Raw genomic sequence first — 13,614 nt, 5'->3', positions numbered from 1 at the left:
GGAGTTGAAGTGCTCCTTCAAACGACATTGGAACAGTGGAAACTAACTACCAATGATTGTAAAGATTCTTCGACAAAGAAGCTTTGGCGGAGAGGAAAGGAAGCAAAAGATGTGAGGTTTGAGTATGGATTCTATTTTGTTCGATCGTGATTGACGGAGAGATGGAATTTAATATTAAGGTTGTATGAGAGCGATGTCAAGAGAAGGGAATCAATTAAATCTTTCCTTCTGGTTTTTCAATGGTTTCTTCAAATTGCAATCCGTAGAAAATCTTGAAGAAGGAATAATTGCAAAAGGTGGGTTATTGCTTACTTCTGGTACAACTTAAACCCGCGTTTTTCTTGTCTTTGAAAATATCAAAATTGTTTAAAAAGAGAGGAACAATTGTAGATTCTTACTTTTATAGTCTTGACTTAAAAATTGTGTAAAAAGCAATACGATGCAATTGTTTAAATTGCAAAAAAATGGATGTATTGATTTTTATTTATGGTATAGTCTTGTCTTTAAAATTATTTAAAGAAGGAATTATATAAGATAGGTATACTGATTCTTGCTTCTATTCTAGTCTTTAAAAATACCAAAATTAATTAAAAATGCAATGCTTTGATATAAATACAAAAAATCGAAGAGATATCGATTTTTATTTTTCATGCTTGCTATTTAAGTCACTCACTTTTAACGATACTGAAACTGTTTTCAATGCATTTCGCACAGTTTCGAGAAAAGTATACGAATAATATATAAAAAAAAATAGATATTGATTCAGATAATTTAAATTTTTCTTCTACTTTCGTCTATTCTCTTCAAAATTAAAAAAAACCTGCCAATCATAACCCTTATATATATAACCGAAATAATCGAATCTCAAATTAAAACTTCTCATCTCTAATTTAAGCAAACGCGTCCAAACTCGACTTCCTCCTTCGATCAATCAAGTACGAGTACGTAATTTCTAAAAATATTGAACGAATCACAAAATAAGAAGAAGAAGAAGAAGAAGAAGAAGAAGAAAAAATGAACGGTGTAACTTTGATTGCTCTGAAAGATTGCTCCAACAAGTTTGATGAAACGAGACCTCCTCCCTTCCCCCTCCCCTCTCACTCTGGGACCAAAGAAGACCAGCTTGAAACCAGCGTGTAATTAACCTCCTCAACTCTGCCATCCCTCCGTGAAATCCATCTTGTACACGCCGTCGGCATTCTGGAAATATCCTGCCATATCGTGTCGTTCCCCTTTGAGGGAGGCATCGATGTAATATCTCACCGTTCCTTGGACACTCCCGCCCTTTTTCTTTCACGATGCTCGAAATCACGCTCTCACCCAACCCTGGATTCCTATCCTATGGTCGAGGATGGTCATACATTTTAATGGGGAATCACGTTGGAATTAGCATACCGACTATATGGCGGGCGGGGTTGTCGATTAAAACAGATGCAAATGAACAGGGTGTCTTCTCCCACTATTATTTTCTGAACGATTACTGGAGCGTCGTACGGGGTTGTGTGTGTCCCTCCCCCTCCCCTCCCCGTTGTTAATGAAACCTGTGAACAGATCTAATTCTATCCCAACATCAATCTACTGGAAGATAACGGTAGAACGGTTTGGTGGAAGAGGAAAGCAGGGATTGTAAAATTGGGCGATTGGGTAATTTTAGAAAGATTGAATTCACTTGTGAATTATTAACATTGCCAAGTGATATTTTTAGATATTTGGTTGTTATGATCGTGTTTCATGGAAAAATTTCGGGGGGAAATTTTGAAAAGCGTTTGTGAGTTTAATTTCAACTTTTGATGAATTTTTTTTGTTAGGTTCGCAAAAGTGATTAAATGATTTGCCAGAAATAAAGATTAATTTATTACTTTCATTTCGAAGTTTCGTGTACTACTTTTTCTTTACTTCAATCAGAAGAATATATATATATATATATGAGTGTATATTCAAGTTAGTTTTACTTTTAATATGTATAATTAACGTTTAACTATTCAGAAATGAATACTGTTGTTAAAAATCGAAGTTCAATTTTATTTATTTCAGTGCCAAAATCTATAATTACTGTTCAACTTTTCAAAAAGAGATTAGGATATTCTATATTATTTTAAAAAAGAAGATAGAACTATACAAGCCACTCAAAAATCACGGTTCAACTTTCTTATTTCAGTGCCAAAATCTATAATTACTGTTCAACTTTTCAAAAAGAGATTAGGATATTCTATATTATTTTAAAAAAGAAGATAGAACTATACAAGCCACTCAAAAATCACGGTTCAACTTTCTTATTCCAGTGCCAAAATCTATAATTACTGTTCAGAAAGAGATTAGGATATTTTATTACATTAAAAAAAAAGAGAGAGAAATATATGAAACGTACAAAATATACAATTAGGGATTAATTCTCTTAAAATTGAAATTTTAACTATCTTGTCGATTACTTGTTTCTTCCATCCACTACAAATCATCCCTGACGCATTCCCAGATAAAATGAAATTTTATCAAGCACATAGGCAACACGATAGTATCTTGGCTGCCTCTCGAAGCTTTGATCCGAAGTTTCAATCACGGGAATCTCACTTCTTATCGAAAAAGGAAGAAACAAATTGCGAGAAGGCTTGCTGATTATGAGCCAATCCTGTGATACGTTTAAATCGAGAACAATTCGTTGATCTTTTTAAATCCTCAGAATTACAATCTCTTTGATAAATCCATTTTTCATTAAATGTCCACGAGCCGGAAAATTCAATGATCGCCGATTTCATTTTGTTTGTATCTGCAAGAGAAACTTACGTATCTCGTGGATGAATAAAAAGGGGTACCTAAAATTTTCAAACCACCACATACTTTTACTACAGCCTCTTCCTTCCAAACGTTCTCCAATTATTTCTCGATGAAGCTCGGTTTATGGTTAAACCCCCTCCCTCCTTTGTGGTCCCTTCACGCATCGGGAAGTCGACGCAGAAACGGAGCGAATCGATTTTTTTTTTTCAACCGTTAACAAGCCGCCATTCACGAGTATTCTACGCTCGTTAGCTCGTAGTTCTTTAAAAGAGTTTATATAAAAATTTTCCTCAGTTTTTTCTTCTCATTTTCCAATATTTTCCCTTCGTGGTATTAATCGAGAATGCATCAACAATCGGGGGGTTGTTTAACCTTGCAAAAATGGATTCGATGAAAAATTGAACTATTCCTTTTGTTAAAAAAAAAATTCTGGAAAAATTAAAATTAAAAATTTATCGTGATGATTCGAATTGAAGAATAGAAGATATCTTTATATCATGAATTTCAAATGAATGGAAACCATTTCTTTTATATAAAAATAAAACTTGTGGAAAAATTATATCATTTGCAAGCAGAATCGAATCGCGAATGATTATTAAACACGAAATAGGAAAAATATTTCACGCGTTTCTTTTATCATCTAATGAATTTCAAATTTGATCACTTCTTTAAAAAAAAATTCTAGAAAAATATACTCGTTAAAAATTTCCAGAAAATGATTAACTAAAAAAAAAAAAAAAAAATAGAAATTTTCGCTCGTAGATCATCCCATGAATTTCGAATTGAATCTCCATCCTTATTTTTTCGTACAAAAAAAAAAAAAGATTTATTCGTTAAAAATTTCCAGAATTGAATGGTTAAATGATTCATCAACCGAAAAAAAAAAAAAAAAAAGAAATTTTCCATATATCGCGAGCGAGAATTGATTATGGTCTCGAAAACCGTTTATCCCTCTCTCCTCTTTTATACCAAATATCAAAGTTGAAAGCTCGAGTGGAATGTTCCTATTGAAAAAAAAAAGCTGTTGACGTTTAAATAAAAATCTCGACGGGCGTAGGCTGGCATGATTTAAAGGATAATATCGTTTATCGAGATCTTGAAGAGCAACGTCGTCATCGTCGTCGTCGTGGTCGTTGTGCTGGCGTTGAGTAGCGAGCATATGACGGAATAACGAGCGGTATGCGTGTCGGTGAGACGGCTGACAAGCGTGGGGACGAGTGGGCAGAAGTAGGCTGTGATGTCGTTCGGTAAAAGGTCGTGACAAATCGAAATGACCGGACGAATGCTCGTGGAAATTAATGGAGAGAGAGAGAGAGAGACTGCGTCTCGAGATTGCCTCGACAATGAGCGTTACGATTGTTGATGAGAAGAAGGGGGTTCTTATAGATATTAGAGTTTGTATATTACAGGATGTGTAAAAAAATGTGGAACCATCGGTTGAATCAGAGATTCCTGGGGTAATTTGAAGCAGGATTTTACTTTGCAAAAACTTTCGTTATCGAGTTATTAAGAAAAAAATTCACGGTAGCGAAGGGTATCGACCGAGCTCGAACAAACAAGCGATATGCGTTGAACAAATATTTATTATAATTGTATGGATATTGTTATTGATGGTATTGATTATTATAATTGCATGAATATTTGTGAAATATCGTTAATTTCGTTATATTTTTGTGTAGATTTTTGATTGATCGTGATTGTTGTTACGATTATGTAAATAAGAAATTTTGTACAAGTATTTCTCGCGTAAATTGATATTAATTTTCACGGCCTGGGAGAAGATTATACGTGAAATACGTGAGATGGATTTGGAGATTGGTTTGCTTCTATATTACGCGATTGTCTGAATTATTACGTTATTATACGTTTCTCTTTATACGTGTTCCAATATTTATGTTTCGAATTGGTTGTGACTTTTAATTACAGAATATCTGTTCATTGCACGCTATTCAATGATATCTCACTTTGTACTGTAATAAATATAGGGTGTCTCATCTGATTTTGACAGGTTTGAAATGTTTGATATTATATTCATTTAAGCATATACGAGTTAATACTTTTTTTCTTTTTTTCTTTTATAAAGAATATGTCGAGCTGCATCGATCCGTTTATAATATGTATTTAATATAACACATATTAAAAAATATATAATATTCCATTAAAAAAAAAAAAACAAAACAGAACTGACCTTTTATTTTTATGACTTTTATGCATATACTCACGAAAGAATTAATAACGATAATATAAAACAATATACATCTCTTTAACATTTCGTTCAACTTTATGCGAAATATTTTTTCCTATTTTTTATTCCAAAATGAGACGAAATATCCTGCATTTTTCTGCATCATTTACGCAATACATATATGCAAAACACAACACAAAAAATATAATATCCGCATTTAAAAATCCATAAGTTCATAACAAAGAATGGATCAGATGTATATCTTTTCTCTCCGACGATCATTAATATCGCCGAACGTCTGCACGACGTATTGAAATTTTAAATAATCGTTATAAAAATGGAGGATGAGATTAATTTTTGTTAAAAATCGCTGCGCCCGCCGTGATTAAAGGAATTCTTAATTTCGAGCGAATCATTGCACGCTCTCGTTAATGGCGTTGCATTTTAAACGCACGGACAGTTTATTCGATCCGGCGGAGACGAGAGCGCTTTGAAGACGGCCCCAGTCGGATTAATTGGAAATAATTCGATCGTTGAATTTTTTAACGGGCGACCGCCGTTGGCAGAAGTCGTTTAATTTCCTGATTTGAGCCGTGTTTAATTATCCAGCCGACTTTGATCTCGAATGTCCGAAAGCAACCGATCGCGATGCTTCTCTTCTATCTCTCTCCGTTTCCATTCATTGGACGAGATAATCCAAGGGAATCGGGTACACGTTTTGTTTCGAGACACGATACACTTTCCACTATTCGTGAAAGGAAACGCGATAATTCTCTCTCTCTCTCTTTCTCGTCTTTTTCTCCGACTGTTAATACTGTTCCGACGATCTTCTTAATGGCATCTCAGTTGCCGTTGCAATTTGCACAGGAAACGTTGGAAAACACTTGGAGCAAATGGGACATTGTTTCGATGATTTCCAATTCTCGGCATAGCTCTTTTAAATGGTAATATTATCGCTTCTTTTATATTGTTTTACACGCCGAATGCTTGAACATTCGAGGACTTTGTTTCTTTCTTTTTTTCCCCTTCTCTCAATTTTGATAAGGATTTTTTTTCCTTTCTTGACTTTATCAACTACTTTTTTCCCGTAATTTTTCGTTTTTACTTTATAAGTGATATTTTGAACATTTTTTTTTTTAAACTTTTTTCCAAGTTTTTATTATGGACTCTTTCTCTGATAATTCGATTTTCTCTTTCGTTTCCATGGAAAACATTTTCTCCTTTTTTCTTTTATCGATTATTTTAATACGATTTTAATTTTTCTCCTTTTATCCTATTGTTTTCTTTTTTTTAATTGACGATTGAAATATTTTTTAAATATTCTAAATTTTTTTTTGAAGTACACTTTTAGGAATTTTTCTTTGTCGAAATTTTATTGTTGGGATTGTCTTTCATTTGATTAAATTCGAAAATATCCAAAGAAAAATCGAAGAAAAAATCTAAGACTTTCAAATTTGGAATTGAACCTAGGCCCCATCGGGTGGGAAATTAATCCGTATCTACTATGCTATAATTGATTTCGTCTTTTTTATTCTTATTATGGATATTTCATCATCAGTTTATTATCCGCAGTAAGTGCTCGTACATTTTATACCTTATCTACCATGTTTGCAATTTACGTTATTAATAATTTAAAGCTTGCAGCGGTTAATGATCTCCGTATATGAATATTAGAAAATTAATCTACATAAATAATCTATATAACGAGAATTTTCTGTGTTATCAGAATAAGAAGAATTTTTAATTTTGCCCAAATTGTACATTAAAAAGCGTCTTTCAAAAGCATCTGGTGGTCAAATTTAAAACGATTTTCCGAAGACACAAGGACGCGAAATATTTATTCTATTTTATATTGAATATTTAATTCATATTTAATTCCAATTAACAAACTGGGAACTGAAAACTCTCTCTCTCTCTCTCTTCTTTTTCAAAAATTATAAATTCCAAAAAAAAAGAAAAGAAAAAAATCGAATCCATTTAAAACAAATTAAAAAATTTAAATTTTAGAAAAACGTAAAGGAGAGAAAAATTCGCATAGTAACCAATTCGAATACGTTATTCCAAACTCGCTCAAATTTTCGAAAATTGCATTGCATAATTTTAAAAATCGTAGAACTTAAACCGAATGAATGGAAAAGGGGGAAAAAAATTTTCCATTTTTCTCTGAAAAATTTGCATCGCATCATCCACATCGATGATCGACTCCAACGCGGTAACTTATTCGACGCGGATATTGACGTCACTAATTTCACGGTGATATTAGGGAAAGTTTATTCGGTGGGGCCGCGTGACCCGGTTTCTTGATCACACCGCGGGCTTAATCTGATTCCCAATCGGGTCTATAATTACACGTGACAGGCAATTTTCATGTGTTGAGCCAGGTTCTTAAGCATCGTGAGCCACGGCTTAAATTCAACCACGCGGTTGGCTTATCGACTTAACTCCCCGCGGAAGCATTCCGCCTTTCTGGCTGCACTCTACCTCGAGGCACTCTGGAATGTGTCGCCCAATTTGCATACTCGTTCGCCGTGCTAAATCGACCAATAAAAAAAAAAAAGAAGAAGAAAGGAAAAAGAAAAAAAACTTCTTTTTTTTTTACTTCCAATGTGGACGTCGTGTACGTGGAGGTAAAAAAAAAAAGAAAAAAGAAAATTAGGTTTCCTTTATACAGCATGGAATTATGCTTTAACGTGTAAGTTTGTTCGATCGACGAATAATTTATTTTCAATCCCATTGATTGTTTGTTTCATAATTTTTCTAGCGAGTTAGGGACTTTCCGGTGAAAATTATTTTTACCTGTTGGATGAAAGTTACTAATAATATACTATAATCTATTCGTGATTATGTATCTTCAAGAAATATCGCAAAGATCCTCAGATCTTTTTTTGAGTGAAATATTTAATTAGATTTCACGTTTGTTTTTTCTATACTACTGTGTACTCTGTAAATTTTATTATTCAGAATTGACGAAGTTACAACATGTTTTTATTAAGTCAATATTGGATAACATTTATTTTTTTAAAAATATAGAAAACGGATTGTCACTGAAGTTTTTCTTTGCATCCAACGGAACAATTATTAATTCAATTTTCGTTATTTTAATCCAGAACGAATAAATAATTTAAGAAAGCCAGAGGAAAAAAGAATTTTTCTACAACGCATCGGAAGATAGTTCGTAACTTCGTAAATCTTGATGCAAAATAAAGTAAAATTAAACGGATCGTAGAAGAATTTTACGTGAAAAATATATATAAATCGCGAATAGATAATTGTTTCTCGATTCGGGAAAATATCGTTTCACCAATTTCGCGAATAATCAGTCGAAAATTTACTCCCGATTTAACTATTCGCGGTTCATTCGTAATTGGATCCGATTTACGACAGATGTCGCTAATTACCGAAACACGATACACACGAGAGGCTCAGACGGCCATTGTTGCCCAATGATAATCGAAGCAACGTGTCGCGAAATGAAACGAGTCGATAGAGATATTTCGTTGTGTTGTGTTTTCCATTTTAATTCGATTGAATAGCTACGGTTTCCTACGATACGATTGATTCTGAAATTAAAGTTTTTGAAAGTTTTCTTCGAGAGTATATTCTAGTGTATTATCTAGTGCCAAATATATAATATCTTAATAGTGACGAAAAGTGAGGTTATGATATATATAGTTATAAACGAATATAAAGAAAGAAGACAAGAAAATGACAAATGAAAGCATTGCATCACTGCTCGAAAAAAAAAAAGATTGGAAAACAGAACTGGTTCATTTCATACTATTTTCGATTCACTTTGTCAATTAGATTTACAACTCTTCCTTTGTATTTATTCCCAACGTTATTCAATCGAAGTTTATACAGACTGAATTGCACACTGCGCTGTTATATTCTCTATTCCATATGATACCTCGATTTGATTCGTTTCACGAGAATTGTTGGCTCGATATATCCGCTCTGGAATCTGGAAGAAGAATTCGCGTATAGATACGTTCGATATAGATCGAACAGACATCAAAGGGGGAAAGGTAATCCAAAGATTGATTTGCATAAACCCATTGTAACATCAGATACGATCAAAGAAAATATATAGCTATATGTATATATATATATATATATGTATTAGTGAATTATTCTTGGGAATACGAGAGAATATCGCGAATTCTCGTTCGATTCGGTTCAACCACAGTTTCGGTTGGCTGGTGCGCATGCTCGAACCATTTGCTTTACAACAAGGAAGGAAGGAAGGAAGGAAGAAGGAAAGGGATTCTCGCGCGAATATCAACGAAAGATCGGAATTGGCTATTAAAAGTTCGCGATAACTTTTCGAAGCGGATAGGCAAGAAAGCTCCCTTCTGTATCGGGAATCTGTTTTCACGTGCATACCCAGTGTCCCAAAAATTTTTTCTTTTCTTTCTTTCTTTCTTTCTTTGTTTCTTTTTTTATCGAGAATATAAAAATTAAAATTAGCAAGATAGATTAAGGCGTAAAATAACTTAATGTTTTAACGGTATCATTAAACGAATTAATGATACACGAGTTTAAATTTGGATGAAGAGTATGCAATTTTGGTACAGGTAATATTAAGTTATTTATATTTTGTATAATTTAAGCGAGTTAAGTAATTTAACTTAAAAGTTACGAGATCAATCTACGTAATCATTAATCACGATATCAGATTTTGAAGATTGAAAATTGTTGATTAAACTTAAATTGTTGTGTGTATTCTATATTTAAATTTATCAGAAGGGAATAAATTTTCTTTGTTCTGAGTTTAAATTTAATTAATATCGTTGTTAAAATTTCGATTCAAACATAACCTAAAACTTGTCCCCTGTATCCCCTGGGTGAGTATAATAGAGAACTGCACGAAATTCAGCAACTCCGGGCAAATCCAATTTGCAAATTTTGTTTATAATTTAACATCGTTGATAAATAACACTCTGCAATTTAATATTATTATTATTATTATTGTTTGTATATAAATTGCACGTGAAATTCCCTATTTCTCCATGGACCACGACTCATGTAGGTAATTCAAAGAGCTAGGAACTCAATATAGAATTTCAAACTAAATTTAAATTTCCGTGGATCATATCTTTCTCTCGCTAAAAACTAACCTAACCTAACCTATAAAACTAATCTCACAAGTAATATCATCAATATTCATATTTTTGGTACTCTTATTAACCTTTGAAAAATATTTGGACACCCAATAAATCCATACATATATACACACATTTTGATCCCCTATTAATCTCGAATCTCTTTTTTCTACCTATAAAATATAAAAAAGATATTTGGTCACGATTTTTTTTTCAACACGTACACGTCTTTTTTTATATAATAAATACGAAAGAAAAAAAACGAGCAATCATCGATACTCAATATTCAATCCTTTCATATTTTTTTCCTCTATACGTATAAATACAAAAAAGATATTCAGTTTCAACACCCAATAGATACACATAATGAGATATACAAACACACATTTTGATCCACTATCGGCGCTGCATCTTCTCAACGCGCAAAACATATTTGATTCCTACTTTCTGGACATCCAGTAGAGGGAAAGGAGTGTTTTTGCGGGGATGGAATCGAAATTGATCGCCCTCGGTGATAATTCTGCTATTGGCGGCCACAAGGTGTGCCCGTGAAATTAACACCCTTGTAATTAAACTTAACTCTACACGGTTGCACCCGTATCAACTTTTTTTCCCGCGTTGTATAGCTTCGTCCCTGAGGTACGGAGCCAGATAATGGCTGGAATACAAGGCGTTCGAGGAAAAACCCGCCCTGCTGCTTTAAACAGCGGATCGACAATCGTTGTCTTTTTTTAAAAAAAAAAAAAAAAAGAAAAGAAAAGAAAAGAATATCACATATATCCATGGATATATGTACGTACACGATTTAACGTTTTAGAAATATGTATAAATGTATCGTGGATGTTGAATTCAATTCGATGAATAAAGAATTTTTATTTTTCATTATACAGAATGAATCATGATAATGGAACATCGTAATAGTCGTACTAATTTTTCTTTTGGGGATAGGGATGAATGAAGGATTACATTTTTCATACCTTTGTGTCTCATAAACGTGATATATGTGCGCGTTTTACTATTGTATTATATTTTTCACAAAGGAAAAAATATACTTTTTCGCGTACTCACTTTCAACCTATTAACTAAACCTAACCAAAAATTGGATCGATATTTTCTTTCCATATTTTTTCCACCGTTTTATACTTTAAATACACAAAACGGTAAATTTGTAAAACTTCTCTCGACCAAAAAAAAATTCAAAAAATCGATCAACGAATACGATTCAACAATTAAAATAAAATAAACTATTCACCTATACATCTATTGTCTCTTTTCCTGTATCTCTCACAATGTAAACATACAATACTTCTCTTTTTACAAGATGTAATATCATCACACGAAGCTTGTACTACAAAAAATTGGCGAAAACTTGTCAACAGAAACGAAAAGAAAAATTGTTCGATAATTTAATTACATGCTCTCACGATATAACAAACCCTTTTGTCGTATTTACTTACAGGAGCACAGACAAGATATCGAAAGATATAGAAATAAAACTTGCAAACTGCAGTTCGTCGATACGTCCAACTTACTTTGCAAAGACGTTGTACTCGAGTAAGCAGGAGGAGGAGGAGGAGGAGGTGTCGAAGTCCATTGCACAGAATCTCTAACCAGGATTATTTTCCGTCACGTAGACGGTGTTTCGTTTCGTTTCGTTTCGTTTCGCCAGGAAACGAGCGGACCGTGAAACAAAAGGAGGAGAGACACCCCTTTCCAGTCGAGAATAGGGCGTGTTGGTTCACCCCCCTCTTTAGCCATGGGATGGGTAGTGTGCTCCGTGATATTTCCCGGAAACAAAGGTGAGGCTCGAATTGAATCGGCGACAATGCACATCCCCTCGGTCCTCGGAGAGGACTTTTGTTTAAATAATCTTCTTCTTCTTCTTCTTCCTCTTCTTTTTCTCGCCTTCGTTTTGGAACGAGATCTCCTCGATGCGGGGAGAGAGAAAAAAAAGAAGAGAAAGCTGCTCGTTCGACCTGGTTGGACAAGAAAGACAGCAAGGGGAGGAGGAGGGGACAGTTTCTCTCTTCCACCCTGTTTGGTGTATCCATTTTCTTAAAATATGGGTCACGTTATATACCTTCTTTGGAACGAGGAATTGAGAATAATCACTCTTCGATGGGACGTTTGTATTTTTTATTTTTTTTATTATTTTTAAGATCTTACATTCTTCGGTCAGTTTCTGAGGGTTCTGATGCAAAAGAGTTCTGAACAATAGGGTGTATTTGTGGAGGAAGATGTATGGTGGAAGTCTTGTTTGGAATAATTAATTTGTGGTTTTAATTAGGGGATTTAGATTGAAAATGTAATAATATTCTTTTAAGGGATTTTGCCTCTTGAATTGAGAATAATTATATATATACCTTGGAATTTTTTTTTTCTATTATATCTTCCAAGGAATTTTGAAGGATAGAATATTTGTGTACAATACAAAGATTGTATTGTAGATGCATTTAGATTAATTTAATTATAAGAGAATGCCGTTGAATCGTTGGAGAAATTTATGAATTTCTTATTTGGGATCATTAATATTGTTTTTAATTAAGAAATCGAGGTCAAAGATGTAAATGAAGCGATACAACTATTGTTTCTCGTGAAATGAGAATAATAACTCTTGGAATATTCATATTTTACAATTTCTTTTTTCTTATTTCATTTTTTATTATTCATCGAATTCTGAAGGATGATAAACAATGGACTATTGCGAGATAATATAAACGTTTGGATAATTCTTGAATAATATCACAAAGAAGATTGTTGAACAATCATGATATTTAATTGGGATCAATTAATATTGTTCCAAATGAGACATTGAAGTTGTAATTATGAGATTAATCAACAAGTTATTACTCTTATTCTTCTTTCCATATTTGCTCCCAATCCCATAATTAGATTTTACAAGTTATTGCAAGTTTGTATAGCAGCAATTTGTTGTATGATGCTTAAATAATTAAATAATTAATGCAAAAACTAATTAGGTTAATCCTTCTAGCAAATGGATCCTACAAATCCAAATTTTATAACTAATATCGACGTTTCTAATTTAGAATTAGAAGCTAAATTCTACAATCAGCAGTCCATATTATCGCAACTAATTTCTGATACTAAAACTACATTCCATCAAATGAATCTACATTATTCCAATTGACTATCTATACGACTATCATCGACTATAGACACGTAATTAGATTTCATAAATAAATCCACATTATTACATTTTATCCCTTCCTCTAACTCGGCAGAGATCTAACAACTTATGTAACGAGTATCAAAGTTCGCATTATAGCATAGTAATCTATACAGTACAGGTTATAATTTACCTCATTTACCAATCATACCATCGACTATTAACATTTCTGGCACACAAATAGATCCATAATTTCACGCTATTGCTAACTATATATATATATATTAACTCAATTGATCTATAACGACTATCAATTTTCCCTACGCATAATTTAGACCCGACGTGTTCACATTATTACGATTTATTACGCATCGTACTATTTTATCTTTCAACAATTTACCAACGATATTATACGAATTATTCTTTCG

General features: G+C 33.0%; 1 protein-coding gene and 1 long non-coding RNA gene across 6 annotated transcripts in view; one reads left to right on the top strand and one right to left on the bottom strand.

Moving 5' to 3' along the window:
• The window catches only part of LOC108003899 (acetylcholinesterase), a 139,010-nt gene that overhangs the window by 51,052 nt on the left and 74,344 nt on the right, over positions 1–13,614 (bottom strand). The window lies entirely within an intron of this gene.
• On the top strand, positions 8,229–9,738 carry LOC133666583 (uncharacterized). Its single transcript, XR_009830917.1, has 2 exons — positions 8,229–8,982; positions 9,081–9,738. It is a non-coding gene; the product is annotated as an uncharacterized LOC133666583 (long non-coding RNA).

The sequence above is a fragment of the Apis cerana genome, linkage group LG8 (genome assembly GCF_029169275.1).
Source record: "Apis cerana isolate GH-2021 linkage group LG8, AcerK_1.0, whole genome shotgun sequence".
In the NCBI taxonomy this organism is placed as follows: Eukaryota; Metazoa; Arthropoda; class Insecta; order Hymenoptera; family Apidae; genus Apis; species Apis cerana.
Note: the sequence above shows the minus strand (reverse complement) of the source record. Positions and strands in the feature narration are given on the sequence as shown.